Source organism: Diachasma alloeum, unplaced genomic scaffold, assembly GCF_001412515.2.
Source record: "Diachasma alloeum isolate Michigan unplaced genomic scaffold, Dall2.0 Dall_scaffold_00514, whole genome shotgun sequence".
NCBI lineage: Eukaryota > Metazoa > Arthropoda > Insecta > Hymenoptera > Braconidae > Diachasma > Diachasma alloeum.
Genome location: NW_021680646.1, coordinates 44,308 through 59,289, shown reverse-complemented (window position 1 = coordinate 59,289; position 14,982 = coordinate 44,308). Strand labels below are relative to the sequence as shown.

The 14,982-nt window shown below is 40.0% G+C and overlaps 1 protein-coding gene across 2 annotated transcripts in view; it reads right to left on the bottom strand.

Annotated features, from left to right (window-relative positions):
- LOC107042746 (nuclear migration protein nudC) overlaps positions 1-14,982 on the bottom strand; it is a 318,222-nt gene that overhangs the window by 289,947 nt on the left and 13,293 nt on the right. The window contains exon 1 of one of the 2 annotated variants that reach the window (XM_015263926.1): positions 13,478-13,640. The exons of the other annotated variant lie outside the window; for it this stretch is intronic. The gene's annotated coding sequence lies outside the window, so the exon portion shown is untranslated. Of the gene's footprint in view, positions 1-13,477; positions 13,641-14,982 lie in introns of those variants that run through there. 2 annotated transcript variants of the gene reach the window in all.

The window sequence follows — 14,982 nt, the reverse complement described above, 5'->3', positions numbered from 1 at the left end:
TTTCTACAAACAAATATCTATTAAAAATGCAGAGGAAAGTTGCATAATTTTCAATGGAATTGACGCAAAAAAAATAGAATTTTTCAATAGAATTACAATAAAACATAAATAGAATTCTCATAGAGCTCCAATAGAAATTCAATAGGAATTCTTAGAGAAAGTGCCAGGTTTTAGATTCGATGACAGAGGGAAAAATCAGTAAATTTCAAATTTTATAGAAAGTTCAGTATAATTCCATTTTTTTTTATGGTAAGAAGACAAGGATTTTCCAAAGTATTCAAAAGTTTTAAATCGATATTCTAAAAATGCATAAATATCATTCTATTCCACCCTCCACTCGAAACGACACGACTCAATCGGAGCTGAGTTCTAAGCGTTGAGCCACAGCTCAAACTCAAGTGCCGGGTTATGGCGTCTGATGAGCGTTCGACTGTGAGCCGGTATGGAGCGGCGTGTCGCGGCGTGAACTCGGGTCGTCAAGCGGCAAGCCGAGGTTGAGCTCGCGCTCACCCGAGTTGCGGCTGAATTCCCGGTTGAATTTCTACCCGGGAGCTGCATTAGTATGTCGGTGTGGCCATCGATATTCAGACCGACATGCTCTCTGTCTCTGAAAAAGTGCTCAAAGTCGGACTCGTACAGAAGGAAGAGGAGGGGGCTTAGAGTTTCCCCCTGAAGAACACCCTCCGTGACCTGAAATACGTCTGAGAGGACACCTTGGCTACAGACTTGGAGTTGAGCCTGGGAGTACAGGGAAGTCAAGATGTTGATCAGCCTCGTACTGACTCCAATGTCATTGAGTTTTTGCCAGAGCCTGAAATGGGGTATGCTATCAAAAGCCCTCTTAAAATCGACGAAGACAGCGTAGACCTTTCTCCTAGGCAGTCTCAGTTCGAGGTAGATAGCAATTAGTAGGCAAAAAATGGCGTCAGTGCAGCTCCGACCCTTCCAGAATTCGTATTGGAACCATGGGAGAAGATTGAGGGATTCAACCCAATTAACAAGTCTCTTCCTCATGATCTCCGTGAACAGTTTGGTGCTGGTATTGACAAGAGCGATGCCGCGGTAATTCCCTGGTTCTTCTCTGTCCCCCGTTTTGAAAATCATGGACAGTACCACTTTCGACCAGCTATGTGAGACTTGTTCTGAGGTGAGAATCCTGTTGAAGATGCTCAGGAGACGGTCTTTCCATTGCGGGGTCAGTGCTTTGAGAGCTTCGTTGGTAACACCGTCAAGACCAGGAGATTTAGAATTCATGAGACCAGTCATGCAGGTGTTCAGTTCGAGGAGACAGATCTCTCGATCCAGACCAGGAACAGAAGTTCGATTTGGTACAGTGATGACAGGGCTCCTGGGAGGATAGATGTTCTGATAAAACGAATTCCAAACCTCCACCGGTAGGCCTGGGTCTCTGGGTCTTCTTGACGATCTGAGTCTCTTAACGGCGATCCAAAAGTCCTTGGGGCAGGACAGGTTTGCAAACGAATCTATGATTTCCCTTTCATAGAGTTTCTTTTTCGACTCAGTAAGAAGTTTAAATGCGTTCTTCTTCTCGACAAGTGTATTTTTGTTAGGAGCATTAAAATGAGAGGAGAAGCAAGCCTTGAGAGCGTTTTTGGCTGCTGCTTTGAGGGCAACACATTCAGCGTCAAACCATGGGTTACGGCATCTGATGCCATGCAGGCCAGCTGAAGAGATGAAGGGCTTGGGGCAGGAGACAGCATCGACATGTCGGGCAGCTTCCCAGACAGCAGTCACAAGGTCGTCGTAGATGAGTTGGTTATTTTCGGGGGTGGGGGAGGGATGTAGGGTGAGAGCTATGGAGAGGAGGAAATGCTGGAATGAAGCAAGGTTGTCGGAGTTTAGGGAGATTTTGGGAACAGGGACAATCTTGGTCTTTTAAGGGGGGGGGCGGAGCCCACTGTAGATGGGGGGAGAGGGGTCTGCACCAGAGGTCGAGGGATAAGGGAAAGTGATCAGCGGAAGAGAGGTCGGAGAGTACCTTGAGGTCTCGAATGATGTCAAGGTCCGCAGAGGAACACCAGACCGTGTCGTTGATAGATTCGTCTCTTCTGGAGTATGTATAATCGGCCGGAGAGTCACTCAAAGTCTTACCATTTAAAATTGTCATGCCCAGTGTTGACATGAGGTTGAGAATGGATGCACATCTTTCGTTGGTTTTGGGGTCGACGGTCGTCATTACTACGTTGAGACTCGTGTTCTCGAAGGTTGCGTCATCCGTCTCGGGCACGTGGCCCACCTAGGCATTCCAATCGCCTCCTAACAATAGCGGGGCGTCCTCACCCGAAAGAAGCAAGTTCTGGATGGCATCTTGCAATATGGAGATGGCATGGAAGTAGTTAAAGGATCTATCCGATCTGAAGTACATCAGGCCTAAGCTGAAGTTGGTAACGTCGGAGGAGAACTTCAGAAACATCCACCAAGGGGTCCGCTCGAGGAGTGTAACGGCGGTAGTGAGGTGTTTCCTGACAGCCAGTAGGAGACCCCCACTGCCTCGCCCCCTATCCTTGTCCTTCGTAGCATCCGACCAAAAACAAGTGAAGTCCTCTACGAAGGGGGGTTGGGGGTAGGGGGGTTTGAGGAGCTTGGTTTCCGAGCAGAGAATGTCTAATGGGTGGGTGTCCGGGAGGTCCTGAAGTTTGTGGATGTGGGAGAAACCATTGATATTCCAGAATAATATGTTGAGTCCCCTGGGAGCAGCCTGATTGCAGAGTGTGAAGTGAGCGAGAGGTATATTCACCTCGCACCCAGATTGGTGCCCCCGGGGAGGGGAAAACTCTGCAACGTGTTCAGGCCATTGGAAGGTCTAGGGCCAGGGGCGGAGGGGAAGCTCAAGATGGAGTGAATGGTCAGAAGGGGGCCTTGGCCTTCCTTAACCAGAGCATCAGCTGACTTATTCCACACGCACTTGAGGTTATCCACATCAAGACGTCTGTAGCCTGTCTTCACCACATGGTTCTTCTGTCTTAGTACCTTGGCAGTGTCACGTATATCTTGGCAATTCGAGCATCCTCTCGTGTCAGATCGTTGTTGATGAAAACTGTTTTGAGCTGATGTGTCTTCTTAGCCTGGAGGATTGCAGATTTGGTGTCGAAAGAGTCCAGCTCCACTTTAATCAGTGGGTTTCAATCCTTGTTTGAGATAACCCTGGCAGATCGTGTTGTTGTAGTTATCCCCAACGAGCTCACGAGAAAAGATTCAACTTGGGCCTTGACATTCTTCTCTGCTTCAGGGATGAGACCGGAGACGATGATGTTGTATTTTTTGGCCTGTTTCTCCAGCTCATCTTCTCTTTCATCTAACCTGGAGGAGAGGGACTGGATGGCCTCCAGTCACCTCCAAGACAGCCGAAAAAACGAAAAAAAGATACACAGCATACTAAACACGTCCACTCAGCCAGCCACCTAAACAGCGCCCCCCCCCCATTTCACGGATTATTGGATAAAGGCACAAGAGAATCGAAATTTGAGGTCTTCTGTTAAATGAGGCAGACTAGTAGCTATGCGCAATCGCCAGCTGTTACTCCGGTTAATGTGGATGACTTTGGGATTTGAATAAGGGGATTTTTGAATGCGGTAAGTCACATCACTCAATTTATTTTTGATAACGTAAGGTCCTTCCTAATCACACTGTAGTTTAGATTCAACTCTGCGTAGCCTGAAGAACCAAACTTTCTAATTGGGTTAAAAATAGATCATTTGGGTTTTGATATAGAATCTCGATTTCATTCGATCGCTCTTGAATTGAAGTTTATTTCGAACATCTAAATGAATCAAATCAAGTTGTTTTTTGACATTTTCAACATACTCAGGACGAGATTGTGAAGAATTATTAGGAGCAGAACCTCTGATGAGATCTAGAGGAAGTTTGAGCTCGCGACCCATCATCAATATACTCCGTGGTTTGATGTTTCGAAGAACGAAAAGTGAGTAGGAAAACGGAGATCCATTTGTCCCCATCTTTTTTATTAAAGTGGATGAATTCAGCGAAATAATTCGTGATAGTCCTATTTAATCGTTCCACCATTGCATTAGATTAGGGATGAGAAAAAGTTGTCCTTACCTTTTGAATTCTTAGGAGTTTCAAAACTTTTTTGAATATTGAGGATTCGAAATGACAACCCTGATCGGAATGAATTTCAAGTGGAATTCCAACACGAGAAATAATATCCCTAATAAGAGCTGAAGCAACAGCAATAGCTTGTTGATCAGAAAGAGGTATTGTTTCAGGCCACCTCGAAAAATAATCTGTGATAACCAAAATACGGTTCCAGAAGAAGATCCGGGAAAAGGACCCAGGAAATCGATGTCCAACTTTTCAAAGTGAAAACCAACGTTGTAAATTTGAAGTTCACCTTTTGTTTTTACGTGAGGACCTTTCCTAGCAAAATGAATTTTACATTTTTTACACTAATTTTCTGTGTCAAATTTACAAGTTACCCAATAGAAGGTTTGACGAATTTTGGATAGTTCTATTGATTCCAAAATGTCCACCAGAGCGGGAATCATGGGCAGGAGAAAGAATTTCAGGAATGAGATTCCGAGCAATATCGATCTGATAAATGAATTTAGTTCGATCTGGGAATTTCCTACGTAGGATGTTATTTCTCAATTTTAGAGAATCCCAATGAGGAAGGTAGATTTTAAAATCAGAACCAAAGTGTGAAACTTTTTTCCAATCTGGACGACGATTCGATTTCTTGAATTAGATGATCGCTTGTAACATAAAATGCTCATTTTGGAGTTTATTTCAATCATGATGATTATTGAGATTACAAATAGTCCTGAAAACTATTTTATTGAGAAAATTCGCAGCGGTATTAGCTTTTCGACACACTTTACATGAACAAGGACAACAGGACAGAGCATCAGCGTGGAGATGGAGATGACCAGGACGGTGAGTAATTTCGAAGTCATCACAGAAAAGAAATTCTATCCAACGAGCTATCTGATTGACCCGTTTCTTGAAAGAATCATTTCTTTGCCATTTCAAGGCAGCATGGCAGATCGGCATGAATTAGAAATTTCCTACCCAAAAGATAATGAGAAAATGAGTCAACGGCTTTGATGACAGCCAGAAGTTGCTTACGAGTGACACAGTAACTTTTTTGTAAATTATTAAGACATTTGCTATAATAAGCAATGACTTTTTCAGTTCTATTTTGAACTTGTGATAATGTAGTACCGATAGAGAATTGAGATACGTCGGTATCAAAGATAAATTTGCCAATAAGAGGGTGTAGACCAAATAGGAGGGGAAGTGAGAATTTATTTCAATTGATCAAAAGCTCGATTGACAATCGCCAGACCAGATAAAGGGGTTTTAACATCACGAAGTTTATGAAGAGATTTGGCAATATTGGTAAGCCCTTTGATATATTGACGATAATAGGAGCAGAGGCCAATTAAACTACGATTGCGTCTTCGGAAACCATATGACCTAGGAAGAGAATTTATTTCTGGAAGGAAAGACATTTTTTGAAATTGACTCTCAAATTTCCAGACGAAAGCCGATGGAAAATGATCTGAAGAGATTCTTTAAATGATCGGCCAAGGACTAAAATGTCGTCAAGGTAAACCAAACAAATTTTGCTGATAAGATCTTCAAGAACGCAATTCATTGCACGAACGAAAGTTGCAGGAGCATTGCGAAGACCGAAAGGGATAACTTTAAATTGTCAAAGTTTATTACCGACGCAAAATGCAGTTTTTTCGTTATCTTCAGGGGCAATTTCAATCTGCCAATAACCGCTTTTAAGGTCGATTGAAGAAAACGAACCCTTTGAACTCTTTGTTGCATCAAGGAGTTCACCAATAGAAGGGATTGGTATGAAATCTTTTTTAGTGACTTGGTTCAGAAGACGATAATCGACACAAAACCGAACTATCTTTCTTTTTAACTAAAACTACAGGACAAGACCAAGGACTCGAGCTTGGTTCTATTATGTGTTCAGGCCATTTTCATGACCTCTAATTAGTGTTTCCCGATCCAGTATCGATACTAACTTATATCGACATTTTTTGTTCCGATATTAGATATTTTGTATCGATATTTCTGGGTTGGGATCGATATTTTCTCACGGACAAGTAATGAAAAAAAAAAATTGATGTAAAAAATAGTCATAACGGATTTAAAGACCAGGGAGGTCACAAGAATAAAATGATCCATCGGGGTCAAAATATCAGAAGGGACAAAAGGATCACAAGGGAATGGTCAAATTTCAAGAGGGTCAAATATCACGAGGGTCGAACGCCACGAGGGTCACAAGGGGATGATCAAGTTTCACAAGGGTCAAACGTGACGAGCGAGACTAGGGGACAATCAAATTTCCCGAGGATCAAACAGCACGAGGGTCACAACGGGATTGTGGAATTTCACGAGAGTCAAACGTCACGAGGGTCATAAGGGAATAGCTAAATTTCACGAAAGTCAAAGGTCACGGGGGTCACAAGGGGATGATCAAATTTCACAAGTGTCAAAAGTCACAAGGATCACATGGAGACAAGTTTCACAAGCGTCAAACGTGACGAGCGAGACAAGGGGACGATCAAATTTCACGGGGGTCAAACAGCACGAGGGTCACAAGGGGATGGTCAAATTTCACGAGGGTAAAATTTTCACGAGGGTCACAAGGGGATGGTCAAATGTCACGATAGTTAACTGACACAAGGGGACGGTCAATTTTTACAAGGGTCAAACGTGGGAGGGTCACAAGAGGATCTTCAAATTTTACGAGTCACACAGTACGAAAGTCACAGGGGATCGCCAATTTTTAAACTCTTCAGGGTCCGAAATGATTCCGTGAAAAATTCAATAAACTTGAATAATGAACACCATTATGCTTCCTACAAAGAGTTTGAGATTGTTCCATGTGATTCTCAAAGATCGTTAAAGCATCGTATTTCCTTGTGACTCTTGTGATCATTTGCTCCTCGCGAAATTTGACGTTCGACCCTCGTGGAAAATGACCATTGGAACATTCAAACGGCATAACATTTCCTTATTCCTTCGTGACTCTCGTGAGGTTTGATCCTCTTGAACATTTGACGATCCCCTCGTGACCCTTGGGAGGTTTCGTAGTCGTGAAATCTAACCAACCCCTAGTCAATCTCGTGGCGTTTCACTCCGGTGAAATTTGACCCCTTGTGACCCTCGTGACGTTTGACCCTTGTGTAATTTGACCATCCCCTTATGACTCTTGTGTCGGTTGACTCTCGTGAAATTTGGCCTTATCCTTGCGACCCTCTTGTTGTTTGACCCTCATAAAATTTGACCATCTTCTTGTGATCCTTCTGTCGGGTCACTCTCGTTCAATTTCTCGTGCCATTTCCATCCTGTGAAATTTGACCATCCCCGTGAGACCCTCGTGATGTTTGACACTTGTGAAATTCGACCATACTCTTGTGACCCTCATAACGTTTGACTCATATGAAGTTAGACCATCCCCTTGTGACTCTTGTGCTATTTGACTCTCGTGAAATTTGACCATCTCCTTTTGACTCGTGACGTTTCACTTGTGTGAAATTTGACCATCCCCTTATGACCGTCGTAAAATTTGACTATCCCCATGTGACCCTCGTGTCGGTTGACTCGTGAAATTTTAGTGTCTCCCTATGGCCCTCGTGACGTTTCACTACTGTGAAATTTGACCATGTCCTTTTGACCCTCGTGACGCTTCACTTCCGTGAAATTTGATCGTTCCCTTGTGGCTTTCGTAGAGTTTGACCCTCGTGAAATTTAATCATTCCCTAGTGACTCTAGTGACGTTCCACCCTCGAATGAACAAAATAATAATTCTGTGCAACCTGTAATATGAATGACACTGAATATTCATAACTTATCTCAATTTTTCCTCGCGCAATTTAATTGACAAATTTGATGATTGGAAGTGGGGGAATCTATAGAATGGTTTGTACCAAATTGTAAACAATATTGGGATATCCTCATGTGAATGAATCTGAATGTTTAAGGTCTTTTAACGCGACATTCTTCAACTTTAATTTTTTTTTATTTGCCATTGTCATCCAGAATTTTTAAAAAGATCGATATTACGAGTATCGATATTTCCCAAGGCGATACTTTGCGGTATCGATACCAAGCAATCTGCTTCGATACGATACTGAGTATCGATATTTTTTTGGGTATTGGGAAACACTACCTTTAATAAATCAAATGCAATTTCTCTGTGATGATACGGGATTCTACGAAGAAACTGTTTAATCGGAGTAGAATTTTGAATGAAAATTCGATATTGCAAACCAACGTAATTTCCTAATTCTTTATTATTCCTCACGAACCTGTCTTGAAATTCAATTAAAAATTGTTGGAAAAGATTCTTCTGATTCTCATCCAATAGTTTAGATGCAGATTGAAAAAGTTCACATAAAAATTCACAAAGAATCGTTAAAGAATTTTAGCAATGATCGATAGAAGTTTGATAAATCGAAACTATTTTCTGGGAAGAATTCTCATTAAATTTCCGATTGATAATGGATTGAAATTCAATAAGAAGTCCAGTTTTTGATATGAAATGCAATCAATCTTGATCTCAGCAAAGACAGCATCAATAAAAATTGAAATATTGCAAATTGAAATAATGACTTGTTTGAAAGCAATGTAATCGAATTTCGAACCATTAGTAGTAGAAATCGTGAAATTTTGATGAAGAGTTTTCATAGAAGAGAAGTTAAATTATTAGAGAAAAATCAAGGATTTATGATGGTGATATCTGATGCTGTATCAAGTAGAATCGAACGAAATCGATTATTGATTTTTCCGAATCATTTTAAATATAAATTATTTGATTGATTTGAGGTTTTGAAACAAGATTTTGATTCGAAAGGAGTCAATTTGACCGTTTCCAAATTGACTCTATCTAGTTCTCCTGATCAGAATGGGGAGATGGTAATTCTATAGAATGGGATGTATTGGAGCGTACATCGGAACTCAAATCATTAGAAGAATTGCACGAATTTTGATTTTGGGTAGAATAACATTTACTGTTTTGATTGGCATTTTGATTACGTGATTGAAAATGAGAATTATTTTGAGAATTACGATGGAAATACGGAGTAGAATTTGAATTGAAATTTCTATGATTCTGAAATTCATTCGGATTCATTATTGAACTAGGAAACGCGTTTACATCAGAAGAAACTGGATTTTTGCATTCAGTATTGAAGTGACCCAGTTTACCGCAAGTAAAACAAGTAATATTTCGTTTATTATTGAATTTTTTTTGCGAATTTTATTATTGGGGTTGGAGAAATGCTGAAAAATTATTCGACGAATTTGTGGATTGATTTTCGATTTATTAGTTGAAGAAATATTCTGATTTGTATAGAAATACTGAGTAACTCGTTTTTTTATCGACGAGAGCATGAATCGATTGCATTTCCGTTGTGCGTAGGAGGGCCATTTGGAGGGATTCAATATGTTCCGAATGAAGAATTGTTTCAATTCGTGAATTCCGGATGCCGTCAATAAATCGGAAGCACGTGGCACGGTCGCGGCATCTTTCCGTCTCCGCAGCAAATGCGAAACGAGCAAGTCTTTCCAATTCTGCCGCGTAAGTTGCAAAATCTTCATCGATACGTTGATCGCGTGCTTGAAATTGATTATATAATAGTACATTTGGGAAAATATTTCTTCCCCGAAACGTGACTCTAATTCTTTTTTTAATCTATAAAAATCGATAATTTCTGTTGAAGAAAGACTGAAGAATGGATTGAGTTTTTCCCTGTAAACATGTCACTAAATGTGAAACCATCTCGTCCCGATTCCATTTATTATGACTTGTTGAGTATTTGGTGGTTAGCGCCAGACTAAATTCGTATTCAGATTCGGATGAAATATTATAAAGGTGACGCGGGATGTATTGTATGTATGTGACTCAGGTGTCTGTGTGTCCTGGTCGACGCTGGTCAACGTGAACCCTAGTGTTCGAATGTAGCAAGACGCTACATGGCTCCCTTGCTTGAGTAGAAACGACGTTTTGAAGTCTGCAACAGAAAAATATTATTTTCGGAACAGATACATTATCAGTTGAGCAAGCAGAAGACGTGCGAATGTTACGCGTTTCTTCCTGCCTCCCAGGAATCGTTAGTGCTGCGCAATTGTTAGTGTTGTTGATGCCTGGGATGATCGTGAGCGCTTGGCGTTGTGTCTGCCTTCGGCGTGTGTTGCGATGGTGCGTGTGTATGCAGGTATGTGGGGTACCTCTCAATTATGTGTATCCGAGTAGTGGATGCTCTGGTGCAGACGTCTTTCGCTTGTCAATGTGACGTCACGTATTCCAAAGAGCGAGATCCTCGTTGATGCTTGGCGGAGATGAGCTCGGTGAGTCGGCCAGGTGTTCTCGACGCTGCCATCAGAGAAGTTCGACATGAGGCTACTTTCTTCTCTCTCTCATGCCTCGATATTGCCGCGGACTGAAAGCGAGGGTCCTGCTACCCTGTTGTCCGTGTAATCTCGCTTGCGAATGTAGATGCGAAAAGACTGCGGTTGAGGTGACCAGCCTCCTTAGCCCGCGCCACGCATGTGATGTCCATTTTCGCTAAGTTGATGTACTTCGTACCAATCGAGAGCTTGATACTCGTGAACACTGAGAAAACAAATTGCTTTTATTTACTACTGCTAATATTTACATGTCTTATGCAAATATTTATGTACTAAATGTATATAAATATTTGCATAAGACATGTAAATGCCAAGTAAATTTTCTTGTAGTTAGTAAATATACTTGGCAAAAGCAATTTTTTTTCTCAGTGAAGGTAGAGTTGATGCTACCTGCATTTTGTGTGTAATTCTCGACGATGCTTTAACGGAGTTGAGCTCAGTGGGTCGGCCCGAAGTTTTCAACGCTGCCATCGGACTGGTTCGGCATGAGGTTACTTTCTTCCCTCCCTCATGCCTGAGTGACACTGTCCAGCTGCTCATGTGCAGCCATTACAGTAGCTGCTTGCGCGGTTTTCATCGTTTCGAATTTGTCGCAAATTCAGGAGAAAATAAATTTGAGAAAAATAAATTGTGAGGAAATAAAGTCGTCATTAGTCTTTATTTGTTCACTAGCACAGTACAAGGTCTTTGGTACTCGGTAATGTGCCGGTGTGAAAAAGAAAAATAAGACATTCACTGGCATTGGTTTTTCGTGAGAACACTGCGAAGCCCAGGCTCGGCGCTCGGACGATTGGAATGTTCCAGAACTCACGAGACGCCGTTTTGAAAACGCCGTTGCATACCCGCGCAACAAAGTTTACGACTTTTCCATCGCGGGCAATTAAATTCAACACTTGAACTCGCGGGTTGTACGGCACTAAGAAGTCTAGGATGCGTAGATATTCACCAGGATGGAAGTAAATCACTGGGATGCACGAATAAAACTTTCAATGATAAATGCACGCCACTCCAAGATTTTTTACTTCTAGCGCTTAGAACGTGGAATTTTGCTAATCAGATCACGTCGGGGTCACCAATGTAGGAATTGAAGGTTGTTGTGAAAAGGTCCAATTCTGCAACAATGCGATTACGTTAATTAATCACAATATATTTACAAAACGTTCAAAGGTATATACAAAAGTAAAGATGTTACGTAGAAGTCCGGTGGTCGACTTGCTGAGTATTTGGGGGTTAGCGCCAGACTGAATTTGTATTCAGATTCGGATAAAATATTGTTAAGGTAACGCGCGACATATTGTATGTGTGTGACTCAGGTGCCTGTGTCCTGGTCGACGCTGGTCAACGCGAACCCTTGTGTTCGGATGTAGCGAGACGCTACACCGATTGATTTAGGAAATTAATAACCAGATTGAATCGAAACGGAAGTCATTGGCCATAGGAGGCTTAAAACCCGAATTAGAAAAAGAATTAATAAATGAAAAATTGTTATCTGGATTAATATCCGGAAGTTCAATTCGGGTTCTCCTGTGGATGTCCTGTTGTACAGTTTGAAGAATTCTCTCTCATACGTTGGTAAATCTGTATTGTAGGTAATGTCGTAATGTCCCTAAGAGCTCTTCCCGAACGACTGAGACCGATTGAAAAAGATTTTGTTATAGTAATGAAAGTCATTCTCCTTTCACCGTTGTTGCCTTCAAATAAATCTCCTGATGAGTTGTTTCCAATAAATCCATTTGGATAGATACGAAAGAGATTGATATTTCACCTTGAACGGCATCGGACATTTCAAACCGAATGATGGAACGAATTTCTCCCCGTAGAGTTGCATTAAATTTCCTGCTCACGGCATTCTCTAATTCGCGTTGTAATAAATTTTGAATACTCGTATGACGATTGGAAAGAAACTCGTCCATGGAATATCTAATCGCGTGATTATTCAATGTAATTTTATTGTCTACAAATTTATCAAAAACTTCCCTGTTATGTCCCAGATCAGGAAAAAGTCCATCGTCTAAGTTCATTCTCTGTCGATACATTTTGAGGAGAAATCCAGCACTTTTTTTTTACAAATTCGCGACGAGAATATCATGGAATTTAATCACGACACTTCTGACACCAATTGAATTGCGTGGGTATTAACTAAAAGGCATTTGTTAAAATAAAAATGGGACAATAGAAAAATTAATGTGTCAATACGATAAAACGAGAGAAAAGAATAATTAATAAACATTGTTGTCATGATCTTCTTCATTCACAACAAAATGATTTGGATTACGCACTGGGATAGCATGCTCGATATGCATAAACTAAAAAACAAACATATCAATAAAGTTTTATATTGAGTGTTTATTATAAATTATGAATTACTTTATGTTGCGGAAGATATGATTCGATATCTTGATCACATTCCTCAGTATATAAAATCATTTTATAAAATTGATTTAAAGACCTCCGGAAAAGAAATGCATAACCCGGTCTACCATCAACCCATTCATCACTGAAAGGTGTGCGAATATAACCAAAAAACCTAGACACAAAGTCGAAAAGTTATTCAAGAGAAAAATAAAATTTGAATAATTTATTTATGACCGAGGAGACATCGACATTGATGTATCAGCAGCATGAACTCTCATGATATCAAATTTTACATTCATTTTGTTTTCACTTAATCTGTCTAATTTAAAATAAATTCAGTTCACTAGAAAATTTTACCGTAAATTATCTTTGAAAAAAAATCTATTGAATTTTCTTGAGGTTAAACATCAAGAAGGATCCCTACTAAGCTGAAATTATTGACAGAAAACAGAATATACACTTGTTTGTTTTAATTCGATTAAGCCATTCGGAAGCAATGTGCTAATTTATTAGCCAAAAAAACTATACGAGATTTACACCTGTACAATGGGCCACTTGTTTTCCATTGTATATTGTTCATTGTTTTTTAACTAATTGTTTTAAATTTTCTACTTAATGGAATTCTGTCATAATTATGATTTTTATTATCCCTTTCTTAGATACAATAGATTGTTTTTCTTTTATTTGTTTCTATTACTCGCCTCACCCTTTTGTTCCTTCATAGTCTGATATTCTCGTCCCATTAAGGTGGCATTTCCTTTAAGAGTTACATCTTTTATCCACGTTGAACTATTTATATTTTCGTTGAACGATTGCTCAGTTATTGAAATGGGTTTTTCCATCGGCTCCGTATTCAACAACTTCGTTATCTACATAAACCACGTTTAGCTCATTATTGTGGATTATTATTAATATAGTCAAAAGTATTACAATAATAACATTTTTATTAATAATATGACAAAATACACGCCTTTAATTTGTTATTTTTCAATGTTTCATCGTTCTTTTTCCTTTATAAAAAAAAATGAACGCTGTTTGTGAAGTTGTTCAGTTTCGTTGGTTTTGTGTTTCGGGTGATTTCTTAACCCTTCAGAACTCGCGCTATAAGCGCCGCGCTGCCTTTTTCAAATTTTCGCTTGCCTCTTGCAAAATTGAGCTTTCAAAAAATTGAAAAAATTAGAATGCCTAGCTTGAATCATTTAGAATGGATTAGCAAGGTTCTTATCCGCTGAAAATCCATCAAGGCTACGAAAAATAATAAATTGTTGAGGCTCATACGCAAAAGCGGTGCCGTGCGCGAGTAACGAAGGATGTAAAATTTTCAATTCCGCTGTTGCTGTTTCCCGCTCGCCGCACGCTCGGCGCGTACCTATGAACGTGACAACGCTGCGTTACTGAAAGCACGGGCGGCGCAGCGCTCACCACGCGAGTAACGAAGGTCGGTGGCTGAGCGCGAGTTCTGAAGGGTTAATTGATTCTTCAAAATGTCTGAAGGTAAATTAATTTTTATCTATTACAGTCTCATTCTTTCATTATTAGTCTTTCTTTCAATCATGAATTTTTTCATTTTAATTTTCTTTTTTTTTATCTGTAATTTTTCTTTCTTTGTTGAGATTGATTGAAATGCTCGCACGATAAGGCACTTGATGGTTTGTCTTCTTCATCGTCAATTTCTAATGGTGGCAATGGGCGTGCAGGTAACGTTCCCAGCATGCGTCGTTCAAGGAGAGAAATGGATCATTGTGAACGATTTATCTCCTGACAAAATTGTCGAAGTATCATCATTTCATCAAATAAATTCTCATTTATGCATATACGTGAAATGCAAAGTGACTTCGAGATTTTTTTGCGTGATCAACAATAATTGAGTATTAGGATGGCTCATATGTAAAAAAAATTGAATTTCATAAGTTTCGTGTTTGATAAAGATAACCAATGACATGGAAAGTACATGTGAATTTTTTTTTAATTTTTGAATCATTTTTCAAGGTTGCGCCATGTAGTTTTATTTCTTATGGACTTTTACACGCATCGTAGAGATCGAATGTGTCAATAATTTTTTAAGGACTCAATTATTACATCTCTCGGTGTTTCCCCTCCGTGAATCGTTCAGAGGGAGATTTAAGAACAGAATTAATTTTTGTCTCAACAGAAAACTTATTACTTATCAAAATGAAAATCCTCATTTCTACTCAATTCAGTGATTTTTAG